Raw genomic sequence first — 20,098 nt, 5'->3', positions numbered from 1 at the left:
TTTCGTACTGTTACATTTTAGTGGGTCTTCTTAGTACTAGTATTAGTATTATTTTGTGTCCCCTTGTGGCTGTCAGAGTCTCCCACAGCTAGGGTAGACTGGATGCCTGTGAGCGGAGGGGGCATGTTGATGAACAGGCAAATAATGCAACAGCACATGGGGTGGAGAGGAGGCTTGAAGCCCTAAAATAGGGAGGGTGCAGTGGACGTAAGGACTGAGGGTACTCAGGCTGCCGTCCTATGCATAGCTATTTAGCAGTAAGTCCCTTTGAACCCATAGGGATGCGGGTGGTCTAAACCACAGAGCCTAGGGCTTGCCGATAAGAAGGTCAGCGGTTTGAATCCCTGCGACGGGGTGAGCTCCCATTGCTCGGTCCCAGCTCCTGCCAACCTAGCAGTTCGAAAGCACATCAGAGTAGATAAACAGGTACCGCTCTGGCGGGAAGGTAAACGGCGTTTCCGTGCACTGCTCTGGTTCGCCAGAAGCGGCTTAGTCATGCTGGCCACATGACCTGGAAGCTGTACGCTGGCTCCCTTGGCCAATAAAGCGAGATGAGTGCTGTAACCCAGAGTCGGTCATGACTGGACCTAATGGTCAGGGGTCCCTTTACCTTTAACCTTTGAACCCAGTCAGAGTTGACATGTCGAAGCTCCTTTCTCAAGGCTTGTGCATCTGCCTCCAAACTTTATAAATCACAGGCTGGGTGGGAGAGCTGGTTCCTCCTTGCTGTACCCTCCCCAGCCCAAGCCCACCACTTAGGAGCAAGAGGGTACTTTAGTTTTGTTCTCCTTTTGCTTGGTAAAGGATTTCTCACCCCCACCAACCGCTGGGTTCCTATGTGCCTTATAGGGTTATGAGCTCTGGGCTTTCAATGCCTAAGGCATTCTCCCAGAAAATAGTATTCTGTTGCCACCTTATCAATACTAATATCCCTTTGTCCCAGCCTTGATAGCTTAGCCAAACATGAGACGTGGTGTGAACAAACCAAAACTTTATTACGGTAGTAAAAGCTCGATGTTGACAGGTACTTATATGATGAGAGTCTGGATATTTTATATCATGTATTTATATTTCTATTAATAGCCTGCCCTGCCCATTCTACCCATTGCTCCTCAGCGCCCAAACCAGCCACCCTTCACTATCCCTCTCCAAAATCCCAACACACACACACACACACACACACACAAACGTTCTAACTGTCATACTCCACCTTCAACAAATCAGCACAAAAACATACCAGCATTCCTTCCCTCCCTCTCCCTTTGTGCACACCTTACCTTATATAGTACAAAAAAATCCCCCCTACAGAACATTTACCAAGTAGTGCGAAAAATACAAAGCTGTACAGTTCAGTTACATTGGAAAACACCACACTCTTCTTGACAGTCACTGTGGAAGACATGTTTAAAGGACCAGTAGAAGGGCTTCATCTCCACCTGCCAAGGAGGAGAAGAGGCCGAAAGAGAGAAGATGAGGGCGTTCACACTGGAGAAGGAGCCCTAAATCCAGCCAGTGACTATTTCTTTGCACCCCATGAGGTGCAGGGAAAGAGTTCTCAGGAATGTGTTTCTAGTCCACTCTTTGGCTAACGTTCTTATAGTCAGGGCCCAGCGACTGCTTCTTCAGGAGCATCACAGTGGAGAAGAGCCATTTTACCTGTGGGAAGTAATGAGAGTGGGGATAAAGGAAGACATACAGCAGGAATGAGTACAGAAGAAGAAAAACATGCAAGATCTACTTGTTCTTAGTTCCTTTCCCCTTCCTAACTCCTGCCAGTCACTGTTTGCAAGGTACATTTATGTGTTTATTTACACATAACAACATGTCAAAAGAACAGTGAAAAGAGTCCTGCTGGATCAAGCCTTTAATAACGAAGGCAGAATATATCCATTGCAGTTAGTAGCCACTGATAACCTCATTTCCCATGAATTTGTCCTTTAAAGCCTTCCAAGTTGATGGCTGTCACTATACTACAGTGTGGTGTAGTGGTTAAGAGCGGTAGATTTGTAATCTGGGGAACCGGGTTTGCATCTCCGCTCCTCCACATGCAGCTGCTGGTGACCTTGGGCCAGTCACATTTCTCTGAAGTCTCTCAGCCCCACTCACCTCACAGAGTGGTTGTTGTGGGGGACGAAGGGAAAGGAGAATGTTAGCCACTTTGAGACTCCTTCAGGTCTCAGGATATCTCAGGTCTCAGGATAAAGCAGGATATCAAATCTGAACTCTTCTTCTACCTTTCGCAGGAGCAAATTCTATATGAAGAACTATGGCCTTTGGGCAATGTACCATAAAACCATTCCTTGCCATCTTTTCCCATCCCATTACCCTTAACTTGTCTTGCCAACCAACAAGTCAAATCTTTTCCCTCATCCTGTTGTTCTGATTTTAATGGGATATTGAATGGACTGTTTGACACAGTATATGTGTCATGTTATAGGCTCATTCTTCTACAGAACCATTCAGTAATTTACAACTAACAGTACAAACATCTCAGCATTATCCCTTTGTCTTTTCTCGTCTTTCTATCCCTGATGTGTTTATGCTGCCACCCTTCCTCCACCATTTAAATGCAAATGTCGATATATAATATCCCTTCCCCTCTACTCACTTTGAACAGTGTAATGGTGGCACTATAAGAAACACTGAGGAGGAAGAGAACAAAGAAAATGAAGATGGTTCGCCACAGGCGGGCCAGTTCCTCCTCTTTCTCATCGCTGTAATCATCCATTGTTGAAACAGTCACCTCTGTGAGGGGAGAGAGAGAGACGTCAATCCCTGTATCCACCATAAAACATTCCCAAGCTTCACCCACCACTAATGTCTATAGTATATAGACTATAGACTCTATACCCTTTGTAATCAACACAGGCTACAGAAATCTCATAGCTACCTGTTCCGAAATTTGACTGTAATTGCAGGTAGAAATGTATGAAACCTACATGGTGGGAATTCTATCATAGTGCATTGGTAAGGTAATTCCTGACCTAATGCTGGGCTATGGGTTGCCATTTAAAAATCCACTTTCCCCAGTAGATTCTATCTGCTCCCATTTGTTTGCCAAGTCTCTCCTGTCCTTAGTAATATAGATACAAGTGGCAGGCATTAGCATGCATGTACACTTCACATATAGTTATTCTGACTCATAGGTTCTACTCAGTAGTACCGATGTACTATTCTTATATTTCTTATTCTTACAGTCTAACATGGACTACAAAACCCATGACGCATGAACTGCACATCTGCAAGATCATCTGTGGCCTACATAACAATAAATATCATCTAAATTTTGAAATAGAGGATTGGTGTTAGAGTTTTGGTAACCCAGCCTATTCGCCCCAGGTGATGTTTGTGCCTAGTTCTTCAGAGTAACTTCAGCCTCTCTCTCTCTCCTTATTTTCTGAGGGACATACAGAAAGGCCACACAGTGAGCATCATAGCTGATGGGGGCTTTGAATCCGGTCTTCTAACCACCAAAAACGAACACTAGCCAGTACGCAAAGCAGGCCACCTGTTAACATCAAAGTATGGAGTAACCAGCGAGTAGGTGCGGGTAGGGAGTTGTGTTCATTTCATGTGCAGGTAGCTGAGGCCACAGCATTGCAGCATAATTGGGGCAAGAGTCAAAACAAACAAACAAAATCCTTCCAGTAGCACCTTAGACCAACACGGCTACCTACCTGTAACTGGGGCAAGAGTGTTTGAGTGGAGATTTGGGCTGCTGGGCACAAGTGTACTTAGAAATTCTATCCCCCCCCCCCCCAGATTTTTAAGATCACTGCTCAAAATGTCAAATGATTCTGAGGCAGCTTATCTTTTTGTTTGTATGTGTTTGAGTGGGTGGTTCTGAGGTGATCCCAGACTATCTCTGTGAGGGGGAAAAATACCCCCCATTGTATACCTGTGTGTCATGATTGGGTCAAAGCGCCTTCTCTAACATATTATCTCTCACATCCCACCCCCAATGTAAGGCCAGTCCAATAGTATGTCCTGAATATTCAGTGAATTTGATTCTCTCTCATGGCTCCTCATCCATCTGACCTATTCACCAATCTGTCCAAAGCTTGGCTCAGTTTGCTCACCCATCCCAATCAGATTTAGGGTCTATTTTTTATTATTATTATTATTATTATTATTATTATTATTATTATTATTTGTTATTATTATTATTATTATTATTATTAATTATTATTATTATTAATTGCTATCATCATTATCATTATTATTAATTTCAATTTCTCACCAATGGGATGCTAACTGTCACTTGGTTTTTTTAATAGTTAACAGCCACTTTGAGGGATAAATTTTGTAAGGATCCAGGTATGTAGTTCTGTGGCTTCCCTGTGGCTGCTCCTTGTCCCTGTTCTCGCATTTAGTCTGGCTCTTACAGACTATTCTTTGCTCTCAGGCAATGCAGGTGTGGTGCATTTTCTTAGTTTCTTCTGCTGCCTCCCTGAGATGAATAATCTGGACAATGTGAGTTGATATGAAGGAAATCTATATATTGTCGATGGTGAGTGTGCATAACTGTTGCACCAGATGACTGCTGGATACTTTCTGGCCCTATGATCCCTTACTCCTGCTTTCTGTTGAACTATCTTTCTCCAGGATGCCTTGCCTGTTCCTGTACTTCCAGCTCCATATCTCTGTCCTTGTAGCAGAGAACATACCTTGCACAGATGGTAGCCCATGCTAGTCCTACTCAGAGAAGAGCTATTGAAATTAGTGGACAAGTGGTAGTCTTATTCATTAATTCCAGTGGGTCTGCTGTGAGTAAAGCTAGCACTGGATACAGCCAATATCTGTAATTAGAACTGTCATTCATGATTTTGTCTCGGTTTCTTTTAAAGGGATTCATGAAAACATTACGTAGAGTTTGAAGAGCTGGAGCTGGTCAGAGAGACCAGCATTAGGCTGAGAAGGAAAGCTGATCAAGACTCAATAAAAGTCAGCTTCTTATGTCTTATAAGATATGTCCCAAACAGGAGGACAGAAGAAGAGAAGGGCAACATAAAATAATTTCCCACCAGTCGTCTGCAATGGGCAGAATACATATTCATATCAAGAAGGCAAAATTAGAATATGAGGCTTAGGCCTTGATTTTTTAGGACTGTGGCAAATTTAGAAATACATTTTGCTCATTTCCCCAGCCTTTTTATTTTTACTCCCTTAGTTTGTGTTTATGTTTGTGTGTGTGTGTGTGTTCCCAAACATGCTCCCATTTCTAAATCTGTTGCTTCTATTTGAGCCACCCAAGCCTTGTTAGCATCTTGGACCTTCTTGACTTTCTGGTCCCCTTGCTCTGCTGCTGCTTCAGTTTTGCTTGTTTACACTGTCCTCCACAGCTTCTTTTCCTGCTGTAATATTATCTATCAGCTTCTAATACACAGAACACTGAGTTATAATACTGTTTCTGGGTCTGCAGTGAACTCCACAGCTCTGCCACAATTGACTAGTTTGAACCATTGAGGAACAGAGGCCTGGTGGCAGTTGACCAAAGAATGGAGCTGCTGGTGGTTGCGATGGGAGAGGTTGAGGGGGATCTGCAACAGAATCTTTGTGGGAGAGGAGGATACATAAATATTCCTCTTCAATGTTATAGCAGCTGTTTTCAGCACCAGACATTAAAAGGAGAGCAGCTTGCTGTGTATGGACATGTACAGAAGGAAGCCAGTGTGGAGCAGATGACAGGATATTGGACTTGAGCCCAGTGGAATTTGACCCAGATTCAAGTCACCATTTATCTAGATGAAGCTCACTGGGTGTCTTTGGACCAAATCCCTCTCACTTCTGGCACATAACAGAGGCCTGTTGTGAGCAGTAAAACTTCACATATGCTGACACCAGACCTTTGCAACCTCCCCACTCCCCATTTGCTTCCAATATCATGAAGACCCACTTACCGTATTTTTTGCTCTATAGGACACACTTTTTCCTCTCCAAAAATTAAGGGGAAATGTGTGCACGTCCTATGGAGCGAATACAGGCTCCTTGGCTTCAGCGATAGCAACATGAAGCCTCCGAAGCGCAGAGGGAGTGCTCCCTCCGCGCTCCGGAGGCTTCGCGTTGCTTTCGCTGAAGCCTGGAGCCTCCGGAGCACAGCAGGAGGTCCCGCTGCACTCCAGAGACTTCGGGTTCCTTTCCCTGAAGCTAGGAGAGCAAGACTCTCCTGGCTTCAGCAGAGAGGGAGAGCAGCGCAGCACCCCTTCAGCGAAGCGGGAGGAGAAATGGAAGGGGCTCCATTTCTCCTGTCGCTTCGCTGAAGGGGCACTGAGCTGAGAGGGGGAGATTTTTTCCCCTTGTTCTCCCCCTCTAAAACAAGGTGCGTCCTATGGTCGGGTGCATCCTACAGAGCGAAAAATACGGTAATAAATCCATTCTCTCCTTGCTTTCCAGAACACACCCACCCCACGCCAGTCATCGATTCTCCTGCAAGTGACCACAACATGGGATATATCTGAGTTAGTTCTGTTTTATTCAGCCATAGGCCAAACATGCATGCATGGAAGACCTTTACACAGGTTTATCTGACAATGCTAGAGGAAAATCCGGGAGAGGCTGAAGAGGTTGCAGTGCCATAGGAGGTATGGCCATCATTTTTTACCCTGGGTTTTCTCCACGGTCCTCTGGGTGAACTTCATCGGGAGGGCTTCGTGGTAAACTATGCAAGTGAAAGGAGTTCCATTGTTCCAGTCAGAGAATGGGATTGTCAGCTTGCTGTAGATGAAGTGGGAGTTGTTGCTCTTGTCCTTCATGACCGGTGTGTTGACATGGTGATCTTCAGGCACGGCATTGTGATTCTTCAGCCACTGGATAGAAACTTCTTTTGGGGTGAATCCTGTGACCAGGCAGGTGAGCGTCAGCATTGGTGGCCGAGCACGGATTTCCTCATTGTGTGGGGAGAAGAGGAACACCTTGGGAGCCTTTATGTCGCCTTTTGGGGGGGGGGGGATGGGGTGGGGGAATGTATGAGAGAAAAGATGTGCCAGCAGTGATTAAGATTAGAACCAATTAGTGGATGCCGCAGTACATTCCCAATAATGATCCCCAAAGGCCCGTCATACTATGTGAAACTGCATGAGGATTTCCGCAGAGACTACCTGTACTCTTCTTTCTGGTCAGGAAACAGTGCTCCCCCCCTGGGGGGGGGGGTATTCAAGGGTACACAGTACCAGCACCTTTTGCCTTTAAAAAGAATGGCACTTACTGTAATCACTTAGTGGTGAGTAATGGCACTTACTTTTCTAGAAAAAAAGCACTGCTTGTCTACATGATATACACAGCCACCCCGTTTCTGGGCACAATTCAAAGTGTTGGTGCTGACCTTGAAAGCCATAAAGGGTCTCGGGCCAGTATACCTGAAGGAGCGTCTCCACTCCTATCGTTCAGCCCAGACACTGAGGTCCAGCTCCGAGGGCCTTCTGCCGGTTCCCTTACTGCGAGAATTGAAGTTACAAGGGGCCAGGCAGAGGGCCTTCTTGGTGGTGGCACCCGCCCTATGGAACGTCCTTCCATCAGATGTCAAAGAAATAAACAACTATCTGTCTTTTAGAAGACATCTGACGGCAACCCTGTTTAGGGAAAATTTTAATGTTTGATGCTTTATCATATTTTTAATATTCTATTGGGAGCCACCCAGAGTGGCTGGGGAAACCCAGCCAGATGGGCAGGGCATGTAGGTATGTATGTACGTATATACGTACGTATGTATGCATGTATGTTTTAATCATCATCATCATCATCATCATCATAGAACAGCTCAGCCTTCTCTGGTGGCATTCACATTCATAAATAGCGCAGCAAACAAAGTTTTAGAAATTAATCTATCCATATTGCAATTCCTGTTACAATTTGAATGTCATGGCTTCCCCCCAAGAGAATCCTGGGGCTTGTGGTTTGGACAGGAGTGCTGATTATTATCTGCTAAATGGCTTGTAAAACAGTTTCAAGTACAGTAGACAGAGTAAATCCTCAGCGACAACATTAACAAGCTAGAATGCATTTAGCTGAAGCCCTTGTGCATGTGGACCTGGGTAGGAAGAAGTGCAACATGGGTTGGGCTTCTTCGAGCTGGATGAATACCATATTTTTTGATCTATAAGACTCACTTTTCCCCTCCTAAAAAGTAAGGGGAAATGTGTGTGCGTCTTATGGAGCGAATGCAGGCTGCACAGCTATCCCAGAAGCCAGAACAGCAAGAGGGATTGCTGCTTTCACTGCGTAGTGATCCCTCTTGCTGTTCTGGCTTCTGAGATTCAGAATATTTTTTTTCTTGTTTTCCTCCTCCAAAAACTAGGTGCGTCTTGTGGTCTGGTGCGTCTTATAGAGCGAAAAATATGGTACATAAGATACCAAACCAAGATAGCAGAGATTTTACACAGACTACTTTCTTTTAACAGATATACAGAGGGGGCCCATAACACAGAGAAGCCCAGTATTTCCTGAGAAGGTATTGGTATGCTCAAATTCCCACATTGTTCTTTCCAGGTACCTCCTTAAATGTACAGATTAGGCCACCAGCGAAAGGATAATGTACTGCCCTCAACAGAACTGGTTCAATCCTTCAACTACCTATCAATAGACAGATTCAGGGGTTAGAAGGATCATTAGCTGGAGATGGAAATAGTCCCAGTGTTGCCTTCTGATAAAAAGCATGCATTGCAGGTTTCTCAAGCACCATAAAAACCTGTGAGCAGAGACAAGTGTAGAATGATTGTGCAAACCTGCACAATAGCCCCACCAGACTGTGTGAGATTGCAAAGTGTGTCCGCAGTGTAAAAATTGCAGATAAGCCAAGTGGTGCTGGGTGTTTAAGTACAGTGGTGCCCCGCAAGACGAATGCTTCGCAGGACGGAAAACCCGCTAGACGAAAGGGTTTTCCGTTTTGGAGGTGCTTCGCAGGACGAATTTCTCTATGGGCTTGCTTCGCAAGACGAAAATGTCTTGCGATTCCTGGGTTTTTTTTCCCCGCTCCCCACCCCCTTTTTCTAAGGTACTAAGCTTCTAATAGCCTTTTAGCAGCTAATCCGCTAATCCCTTAAGCCTTTAATAGCCGCTAAACCGCTAATAGCGCTAATCTGCTAATCCGCTAATGGGCTTGCTTCGCAAGACGAAAAAACCGCTAGACGAAGAGACTTACGGAACGGATTCTTTTCGTCTTGCGAGGCACCACTGTATTCTCTTTCCTGCTGGAAAACAAGGACACCAACCCCAGGACAGGAGACCAACACTGTTTCCCTCTTACCTGTCATCTTGGCAATGGTCCTATTGATGGGAGCAGCCAAGCTTGGATATTCCACCTTGCAGGTGAATTCCTCACCCTGCAGCCATGTTGTGACAGGGAGGGAGCTGGTCGCGGTGTACTTTCCATTAAGCTCTTCGTTCACTTCCAATAACCCTGGGCTCACAGGTCCTGAATCTGCCCGTGACCAGCTGACTTTCAGCCCGTCTGCATTTTCCAGATTTTCCACCACACAGGTGAGCGTAGGGTCTCTGTTTATGTACAAGTCTTTGGCGGTTGGGGGCATGATTCGCACGCTAATGCCAGCGGAGGGGCAATCAGTATTATCTGGGGATACAAACGTCATGTTACTTCTCCAACCGCCCCTCCCCTCTTTGCTGTTTTAGGGGCTTGCATGCATCCTGTTAAGAAGGGCAGTCATTGCTGCAGAGTAAAAGGAATCAATAACCACACCTGGTACATGTATTAAAGGAAAGAAGCTGGCATTTGGTGCCCTTGGGTGTCCGAGAATCAATAAAAGCTCCACATTCCATTGTCAGCAACCAAGCAAAAAATAAAATAAAATATAGTTGCCTGTCACCCTCCATATTCCATTGTGAACAATGAGCAGGAACAAACAGTTCCCTATCACCCCCTTCTACAACATCAGCTTCTGCAATCAAGACTACATTGTTCTATCCAGGAGAAGGTGTACACAACTGAGTCAAACTACATGTTGTAGAGGGAGGAAAATGTCCTCTGACCCCAACCCCACCCCCTGGAGAGGATAGCATATTTGCCAAGACTTTTCATGGACATCTGGGGCACTCTGATGTCCACTGCACTATGTCTTCCCCGAGTCCTGCTTCCAGTAGAAATGGAAAATAACTACTCTGCCATCAAGGTCATGTGTATTGCAGTCAATGGGAAAAGGTTTAATTCAATGGGCCATAATAGAAAGCAGAGCATATGTATGTATGTATACTGTGTACAGTGGTGCCCTGCAAGACGAATGCCTCGCAAGACGGAAAACCCGCTAGACGAAAGGGTTTTCCGTTTTTCAATGCGCTTCGCAGGACGAATTTCCCTATGGGCTTGCTTCGCAAGACGAAAATGTCTTGCGAGTCTTGAGATTTTTTTTCGCTCCCCACCCCCTTTTTCTAAGCCGCTAAACCGCTAATAGCATTTTAGCAGCTAATCCACTAATCCGCTAAGCCTTTAATAGTCGCTAATAGCCGCTAAACCGCTAATAGGGTTGCTTCGCAAGACGAAAAAACCGCTAGACGAAGAGACTCGCAGAACGAATTAATTTCGTCTTGCGAGGCACCACTGTATGTGTAAACTGTGTGTATATATGTATATGTATACTGTCAGGGGTTCAGGAGCAGAGTCACAGGAGAGGGAAGAAACGGAGAGCGAGGGGGAGGAGTCGGAAGGAAATGTCAGCGGCGACAGTAGTCCGAGGTCTCTGAGTCTCTCCAGTGACTCGGAGGATTCACAGAAAGGGGCCCCCATGGTCAGGGCAAGGGGGACACCTCGGGAAGAAGGGGCCAGAGGGGACTCAGAGAGTAACAGCTGGAAATCCGGACCAGCTTCCCCCCCAGAGTGTAGTAGGGGGGAGGAGTCCAAGGCATCGGGATCAGGGAGCGCGCAGGCAGAGGGAGAGCGTGAAGCAGGAGTGGCCACACCCTCGTCAGGGAGCGAGGAAACGGTCATCAGGAAAGTTAAACGCGCGCGCGCGCCAAGTTCAAATGTACAGGAGGGCGGCAAGGTGGGCAGCCCGGGTAGGGAGCCAGGTCCTAAAGCACGCCGAAGAGAGGGGGAGGAGTCAGAGGGGTCCAGCTCTGCGTCAGAAGAGTCCAGGAGGGAAGAGACCCCGGGGGGTAGTAAGACCCAGAGGAAGAGAGAGAGAAGGAGGAGGTGGAGTAAGATTAGAGTTTTAAGCTGGTGCACAGGGGGCGGAGATCCAGATAGAGCTTCGCCGGTCTAAAGCTCAGACGTAGAGCTGGGACGCTGAGATTTGTAAATGGAGACTATTCTTCAATAAAGACTTTGATACTGTACTACCGGCTAGCGTTGGTCCTTGGTGAGCTGGGACCCGGAGCCAGCTCTGACATATACGTATACGTACATGTACACACACACACACACACACACAAACAGTGGTACCTCAGTTTAATAATAATAATAAATAATAATAAATTTTATTTATATCCCGCCCTCCCCAGCCGAAGCCGGGCTCAGGGCGGCTAACAACAATTAAATACTCAAACAATCAAATAATCAAACATTATAAAAACATTCCATTATAAAAATTAATTAAAGTCAAATTAATGGCAACCGTTGAGCAAAATTCTGTGCAGGTTGCCAGAGGAGGGAGTCAGGCTGGGACCTGACCAAAGGCCTGGTGGAACAACTCTGTCTTGCAGGCTCTGCGGAAAGATGTCAGGTCCCGCAGGGCCCTAGTCTCTTGTGACAGAGCGTTCCACCAGATTGGAGCCGCAGCCGAGAAAGCCCTGGCTCTAGTTGAGGCCAGCCTAACCTCTCTGAGGCCTGGGACCTTCAGGATGTTTTTATTTGACGAGCGTAGGTTTCTCTGTGGGGCATACCAGGAGAGGCGGTCCCGTAGGTACGAGGGTCCTAGGCCGTATAGGGCTTTAAAGGTTAAAACCAGCACCTTAAACCTGATCCTGTACTCCACCGGGAGCCAGTGCAGCTGGTATAGCACCGGATGAATGTGATCTCGCAGTGAAGACCCTGTAAGGAGTCTCGCTGCGGCATTCTGCACCCTCTGGAGTTTCTGGGTCAGTCTCAAGGGCAGCCCCACGTAGAGCGAGTTACAATAATCCAGTCTGGAGGTGACCGTCGCATGGATCACAGTGGCTAGGTCAGGGCGAGAGAGGTAAGGAGCCAACTGCTTAGCTTGGCGGAGATGAAAAAATGCCGCCTTTGTTATAGCTGCAATCTGCGCCTCCATGGAGAGGGAGGTGTCGAAGATTACACCCAAACTCTTAACGGATGGTGCTGGCACTAATTGCACCCCCGCTAGAGATGGGAGTTGCCCCCTCAATCCCATATCGTCCCGTCCCAGCCAGAGGACCTCTGTCTTCGAAGGATTTAACTTCAACCGGCTCCCACGTAACCATCGAGCCACAGCTTCCAAGCATCTGGTCAGTGTGTCTGGGGCCGAGTCAGGGTGGCCATCCATCAACAGATAGAGTTGGGTGTCATCAGCATACTGATGGCAGCCCAGCCCAAAACTCCGGACAAGCTGGGCGAGGGGGCGCATAAAGATGTTAAAGAGCATCGGAGAGAGAATCGCACCCTGAGGCACTCCACACACCAGGGAGTGGCGCGATGACAATTCCCCCCCAAGCGCCACCCTCTGTCCCCGACCAGAGAGAAACGAGCGCAGCCATTGAAGGACTGTGCCCTGGATCCCCACGTCGGCAAGGCGGTGGTCCAGGAGTTCGTGATCGACCATGTCGAAGGCTGCTGACAGGTCTAGAAGAATCAGCAGCCCCGACCCGCCTTGATCCAGCTGCCTGCGGAGATCATCTGTTAGGGCGACCAGAGCCGTCTCGGTCCCATGACCAGCGCGGAAGCCGGACTGGAATGGATCCAGAGCCGATGTTTCATCCAGAAACCTACCAAGCTGTTCAGCAACCGCTCTCTCAATCACCTTACCCAGGAATGGAAGATTCGAAACCGGGCGGTAATTGGATAGATCTAAGGGATCTAATGATGTTTTCTTTAAGAGCGGACGCACCACTGCCTCCTTCAGTTCCCCTGGGAATGTCCCGGTGCCAAGGGACAAATTGATGATATCCCCCAGGGGGGCCCGCACCTCGTCTGGACACGCTCTAATCAGCCAGGACGGGCACGGGTCGAGAGGACAAGTAGTGGGCTTTCCAGCTCGGAGGAGTCTGTCCACATCGGCTGGGGATATCCGGTCAAAGTGGTCCAATACTGGACCCGAGGACAGTCGAGGGGCCTCCAGTTCCTTTATTGTATCCAAATTGGCAGGGAGGTCATGGCGGAGCAACAGGACCTTCTCCGCAAAGAAGCTCGCAAATGCCTCACAGCTGTGTGTCAAATTATTATTTAAATTTGGCTGTCCTTCAAGGGATGTTAAAGACCGAATTATACTAAATAATTGCGCCGGGCGAGAGCTAGCGGATGCAATGGAGGCCGAGAAGTAGGACTTCTTAGCGGCCTTCACTGCCATCTCATAGGTTTTCATAAAAACCCTATAAGATGTTCTTGAAGCTCCGTCACGGGCACCCCGCCATACTCGCTCTAGCCGTCTGAGGTCCCGCTTCATTTTCCGGAGCTCCTCGGTAAACCAGGGAGCCCGGTTTCTGCGGGGTCGCAGAGGGCGCTTAGGTGCGATCTCATCGATGGCTGCCGGGAGCTGGGTATTCCAGCCCTCAACAAGCTCAGTCAATGAGTCGCCAGGGGGAGCAAGGTCCCGCAAGGCTTGGCGGAATCTATCAGGGTCCATCAGCCTCTGCGGGCGAGCCCAAATCGGCTTGCCACCTAAGCGGGGTGGGGGTGGAACATCAATCCTGGCTTTCAGAGCGTAGTGATCAGACCATGGCACCTTCATCGAAGGAAACATGATCACATCTATACCGGCCCCAAAGATCAAATCCAGCGTGTGGCCTGCTTGATGTGTGGGGCCCGAAACAAACTGGGAGAGCCCTAGTGTCGCCATGGAAGACACCAGGTCCAGAGCCTGTGAGGAGGGAGTGGCATCAGCATGGATGTTGAAGTCCCCCAATACCAATAGGTTAGGAAACTCCAAGGCCCAGCCGGCCACAGCCTCCAGCAGGCCTGACAGGGTGGCTGCTGGTGCGCTAGGTGGCCGGTACACCAGCCAGACAGCCAAGCTCACCTCGGAGCCCCACACTAGGCCAACACATTCAATGCCGGGGATCGATGGCGATGGTAGAGCCCTGAAAGAACAATTTTCCCGGATTAATAATGCCACCCCTCCCCCCCGGCCCACAGTCCGTGACTGGTGGAGGATGGAGAAACCCGGGGGCGCCATCTGTCGTAAGGTAACAGTATCCCCTTCGCGCACCCAGGTCTCCGTCACACAAGCCAGGTCGACCCCCTGCGAGATGAAGAAATCTCGCAGGGTGGCGGTTTTGTTGCCTATAGACTCCCATGTAAGTTCCACCCTCTATTGTGCGGGCAGGGCGGTCCCACCCTACCTGGCCAACTCTCCTGGCAATGCCCCTCCCCCGCTGGGATTGGTTAACTGTCTGAGGTTAGGCGGGAACCTCCAGGTATCCAGCGTGGGAGGTGCAAAGCCAGGTTGTATTTTAGTAAGCTGCGTAGGATGGGGGGGGGCTGTGTGTGACCATGCAAACCCCACCCCCCATTTGATGTGGGGAGCGGTTATTATGAATGATTTGGTTTATGAACTCCGCAAAACCTGAAGTAGTGTCCCGTTTTGAGAACTTTACCTTGGTCTAAGAACGGAAGCCGAACAGTGGAAGGGCACCGGTGGCGGGAGGCCTGATTAGGCGAAGTGCGCCTCGGTTTAAGAACGGTTTCGGTTTAAGAATGGACTTCCGGAACGGATTAAGTTTCCAAACCGAGTTACCACTCTCTCTCTCTCTCTCTCTCTCTCTCTCTCTCTCTCTCTCTCTCTGTGTGTCTGTCTCTGTGTGTATGAATTAGGAAGGACACTATCTTGAAATGCTTAGCACCTGAGAGGACCCTCAGTAACCTCGAAGCTGTTGTCATTATCCCCCTTGCATTCCAGTCCATGCCCACCAAAACAGAGGAAAACACAAGTGCCAGCTCAGTCAACCTTTCCTACCTTCACATATCTTGGCTTTGCTTTTCACTTTGGTTTGGCTTGCTTCGTGGAACACCTGGCAGTGGTAGGTATTCCCAGCCTGCCAGTCTTCTTTGCTAACATTGACTGTGCTTGTGGTACTGAAGGTGTACCCGTGGGCATCCTTCCTGGGTGGTGCTGTGACCGAGGATAGCAAGCCAGGCTGCCCACCCACTAGCCACTCTATCGTCACCCTGCTGGGGTAGAAGCTGGAGATAATGCACAGCAGCTCAATGGTGGCATGCCTGGGATCACAGGAGGAATGGAGCAGGCGGACTTCTGGGGCCACTGGTGGTTTCGCAGGAGAGTCTGGAGGGATATAAGTTATAGGCAGGGATGGGTTAACTTGTCAATTTTTATTTCTCTCAGTTTCTCCCCCCCCCCCCATTCTCCATATCTGTATGCAAATATTTCTAAAAGAAGTACTTATGAAAATTCATCTGCATTTTAATCTAATTTTTTCCTAACATGCTGTCTTTATATCTTGCCTAATATAAACATTTTTGCTAAGCAGTGCTCCTGATATAATGCATTTTAATATGTTATTTATACTAATATATCCATTTTTGTGCACATCTTTCCCTAGTAGATGCATTTTTGTACACACTACTTGGCTGGAGAACTGCTTTGCAAAATTCGGATAAGTGTGAATTTGAAAGGATGGCTGTGCTTTCATTCAAGTGTTGTTGTGAATTAGGTTGATTCATATTTAAATCTGAACTGAACTGATATTTTCCCCCATCCATATGTGAGGGGAATTAATACCATTTGTCTGTGATCTATCCCCCTTCCCCATGTCTTAGTGATCTTCACTTTGCCACCTATTTCCCTCTCCATGTAAGCTTTGAGGTCTAAGTAGCTACTAGTTTATCTGCAATTCGCCTCTTTTGGTTCTCCTTTTTATCATCCTCCCCACTTTTTGACATGCTGATCCCAAAGTTATGAACATCCTCACCTTCTCATCAAGGCACTTTCCCCCCACTCTGTATCCCTATTCAAAGCTTGCCTCCCCCCTGTAGCTATCATGCTTTGCCTTGCCTGCTTCAGCACAAAGGATGGCACAGGGTGATCAATCCTAACCATTCCTTCCAACATTACAAGTGAGTGGGCTGTAGGAACACCCAAACACCCCAGAACTTAATTCATTTCACTGGTTCTGCAGGTTGACAACTCATATAAGGAATTGCAATGAGGGGTCATGAATGCCATTCACATGTGTGTGTATGTTTTGTGTTTTGGTAACATTGCTCCAAAGAAGAATTATCTATAAATGGCCACAGATCCCTCTAAATCGATCTAACCTTGAAATGTATTCCAAAAAGTTGCTACTGGATGATGCTCCAACTTGCCGCTGACAACTGAAATCCGAAATGCTGCAACCTGACTTTTTCTTATACCATTGTTGGTGCTGAATGGAGGATTCCAAACTCGTTCTCTCCACTCCAACCCCTATATTTCATTTGTAAGCCTTGTTGGGCAGAGACATTTTTTTCTTTTTCGTGGTGCCTGCCATGCTTAATGTGCCTTGGACTGAAACAATAATACTACCCCAAAATATTGGATCTATTTCCCCTCTCCCTCCACCCAAGTACTTTACTTTATTTTCTTTAACCCCATTGATTGCCCATTTGAGAGTTAAAAAGCAAGCAGATAACCAAAGTCCAGCAAGACTCACGCTCAATGTCTTTGTTGGCTGTGAAGCCGGTAGCTGCATGTGTGACATTGCATTCGAACTTCTCCGATTCCCAGCTGCTGGTTGGGATGGTGAGCTGGCTGGTGAGAGTGTAGAGGCCACTGGATGAATCCAATAGTGCAGGGAAGGTCCGGATGCCGCTGGAGATGGCTCCTGAATTCCACTGTACTGTGACCGGTTCAGGAAAGTAGCCAGAGACCAGACAACCTATGGAGACCAGGGATGTGGTAGAGGAGTCTTGGCTACAGGGAGGCAATGGGAAGACCGTCGGGGCTGTGGCACTTGCTGCAATTAAAGAGAGCAAAAGACATGTTGAAGATATGCTGTCCAGCAAATGTGTGTTCCATGGGCTGAGTGTGAGTTACACAATATCATTGTCTCATTCCTGCCCTCATCACAACATAGTAAGTGGTAATAAGTGTCTCTAGCACCACATCCATGCCAACCCAAAAATGGAAAGTGTAATGCTGGTGGTCAACAGAAGAGATTTAAAGACCCTCTCAAGGCAAATCTAAAAAAATGTAGTATAAACAATGACAACTGGGAAACACTGGCCTGTGAGTGCTCCAACTGGAGAACAGCCTTTACCAAAGGTGTCATGAGCTTTGAAGATGCTTGAAGTCAGGATGAAAGGGAGAAATGTCCTAAGAGGAAGGCACGCTTGGCAAACCCTCACCATGATCATTTCCTGTATGGAAACCTATGTCCCCACTGCGGAAGGATGTATGGATCCAGAACTGGCCTCTACAGTCAAAGGTGCAAATATTGTGAGAAATCCTGAGTCCAACAACATGTTCTCAAATGCTGAATGTGAACGACATCAGCATGTGTGAGTGTTAAAGATGAGGTGTGTGAGAGATGTTTAGAAGTCTTGGGGATGCTGCTGAGCAAAAGCAACTCATAATTAAGACAGTTTCAGCAAGGCCCATCCCAAAGGCAAGGCAGGGACAGTGCTTTGCCAGAGACAAGTTCCAGAAAAGAGGAACCATTCCTGTTAAATAGTGACAACTGCCAAACGTGTCCTTCTCTAGCTACAAGACCTGGGATGCCTTTCAGCCCCATGGAACTTCCCTTCTGACCTTGCACAGGCCCCCTCTCCAGTCACCCACATCTTCTCTACCTTCCCCTCCTGAGCCAGAGCTCATGATCAAATCTAGGAGTCCTAGCACACGCTGCCTCCAGCTTGCAACCACTGGAGACCACTCTCCTAATGTGGGGAGTCCAGGCTTGTTTTAAGCTGTTATGCTCCTCTCTCATCCCCCAGAAACATGAGCTTCGCCAGGGCTGCCATTCTCAGCTGCACCAGATACCACATTCCTTGTTCTCTAAACCACTTTAACTGCCCTACTCTTCTATGGCTGGATACAGACCTCTGTCCTAACCAGCTTGGCCCCACTCATCCATTGCAGCCCACTCCAGAGAGAACCCAGGGCTCCTGTCTACTTCAGCCCTTGCAGCCTAGCAAACCTTAGGGGTCTTTTTGCCCCAAAGAACACTTTCTGAGCAGGGAGTAGAATTTAGGCTCCTCAAAGCCGCTTGCTTCCTAACCCTCTTGTTCCTTGGCTGAGCTTGAAGTTTTGGGTCTCAAGAGATGAAGCCCTAAAGCTACACATTACAGCTCGGGCATCGGACAGGCATTCAAGTAGCCCACTGGCTCCCCCTCCACCCTTCCCCACAGCCCCATCAACTTCTCATATGGCTTCCCTGAAGCCAGACCCTGAGCTGAAAGCCAAGCTAAGGTAGCCTACTTGATCCAAGACAGCTTCCTTAAAGCCTACTATTGGGGGATCTCCAGGCTGAGATTCATGCCTGGAGCAGATCCAGCCCCCATGAAGCCTGTTACTCATTTGAATGCTCAGGAATTTCCCAGTTGAGCATCAGGCTTGGATCAGATTTTCAGAAAGCACCTCCTGCTGTCTACCAGCTTCTGACCACCACTACATCTGAAGGGTCAGGAACCTCCTAGCCCTCAGCCAGCCCCTGCCCCCTGGTTGCTCCCTTTCGGCTTCTTGCAGCCTGCTGTGGCTCAGGACGTTTATGGGTCTCTCAGTTTGACACTGGGCTTGGCACAGGCTTTAAGATACTTCTTTGCTCCTGGAGCCTGTTGTGGATCTGGGAGGCCAAAAGCACCATAGATGAGCGCCAGGCATGGGGACAGGCTTTCAGGCAGCTCCTCTGCTCCCTGCCAGGCTGGAGCCTCCTGCTCATCTGGGGGGTGGTGGTCAGAAATCTGCCAGCTAAGCATCTGAGTGGACTTTCAGTCACCTTCCTTGCCAAATGAAGCCTAACATTCTTCTGGGAAGTTTGGGAGACTCCCAGCTAACTCCCAGGTTAGAGCAAGCTCTTCAGGCAGCCCCTTGTTCCCTGCCATCTCCCCTGAAGTTTGCTGATTGATAGTATCTCCCAGCTGAGCATCAGGCTAATGGCAGACATTCAGAGAACTTGCCGACTGCTTCCCACTAGCTTATGTGAAGTCTTACATTGATCTGAGTTAGCAAGAACCTTCCAGCTGTGTGTTAGGCTTTGGGCAGGCTTCCAGGCAGCCTCCCACCTTGCTGTTCCCTGCTAGCTGGTTTTTGTGAAGCCTAACACACAGCTGGGTGGTCAGAAATCTCCTAGTCGGTTACTAGGCTTAGGGCAGCCATCTAGGCAGTCTCCCTTCTCAGCTGCTGCCCACCAGCTTTTGTTAATTCAACTGCTTGCCTGGATAGTCAAAAGTCCCCCAGCTGAGCTTGGGACAGGCATCTAGGCTGTCCCCTCTCCTGGATGCTCCCTGCTAGCTTTTGTGAATGATAGCACTCGGGTGGGTTGTCACATACCTTCCAGTTGTGCACCAGGCATCAGGAAACCCCACTGGCTGTTTCCTACCAGTTTTTGTGACTCCTAGCACTCAGCTAGGTAGCCAAGAAACTCCTAGCTGAGCATCATGCTTGGGGCAGGCATTTTGTCAGCCCACCCAGCTGCTTCCCACCAGCTTTTCTGAAGTGCCACTCAAACTTGGGTGGTCAAGAATCTCCCAGTTGAGCACCCAGCCCCCTGTAGTAGCTTTACACTGTGGGCTGGCTTCAGCCTTCCTATGTGCGCCAAGATCAGCTTCCTTGAAGTAGGTATTGAAGAATCTCCCAGCTGAGGATCAGGTGGGACAGAGCTCCAGTCCCCCCACCCTAGTCAGGCATGGGGGCTTCAACATGAAGCCTGCTGCTTCAACATGACGCCAGGAATTTTTCAGTTGAGCATCAGGTGGATTTTATAGCACTCCCTTGCACCTGTCCACCTTGTTTGAAGCCTAGTGCTCAGCTGCAAACCAGGAACCTCCCAGCTGAGTATCAGGCTTGGG

General features: G+C 48.2%; 1 long non-coding RNA gene and 1 gene segment (V, D, J or C); both read right to left on the bottom strand.

Moving 5' to 3' along the window:
* Positions 1-976: 976 nt before the first annotated feature.
* On the bottom strand, positions 977-2,742 carry LOC310663639. Its single transcript, XR_014504555.1, has 2 exons — positions 2,609-2,742; positions 977-1,656 (listed from the first exon to the last, which is right to left on the bottom strand). It is a non-coding gene; the product is annotated as an uncharacterized lncRNA (long non-coding RNA).
* A 3,713-nt stretch (positions 2,743-6,455) lies between these two features.
* LOC310662277 (Ig gamma chain C region-like) lies at positions 6,456-19,602 on the bottom strand. The segment is given in 5 exons: positions 19,581-19,602; positions 16,744-17,046; positions 15,051-15,377; positions 9,242-9,565; positions 6,456-6,931 (listed from the first exon to the last, which is right to left on the bottom strand).
* Between the last annotated feature and the right edge of the window lie 496 nt (positions 19,603-20,098).

Source organism: Podarcis tiliguerta (genome assembly GCF_965153285.1).
Source record: "Podarcis tiliguerta genome assembly, chromosome: 13".
NCBI classification, from domain to species: Eukaryota; Metazoa; Chordata; class Lepidosauria; order Squamata; family Lacertidae; genus Podarcis; species Podarcis tiliguerta.
Note: the sequence above shows the minus strand (reverse complement) of the source record. Positions and strands in the feature narration are given on the sequence as shown.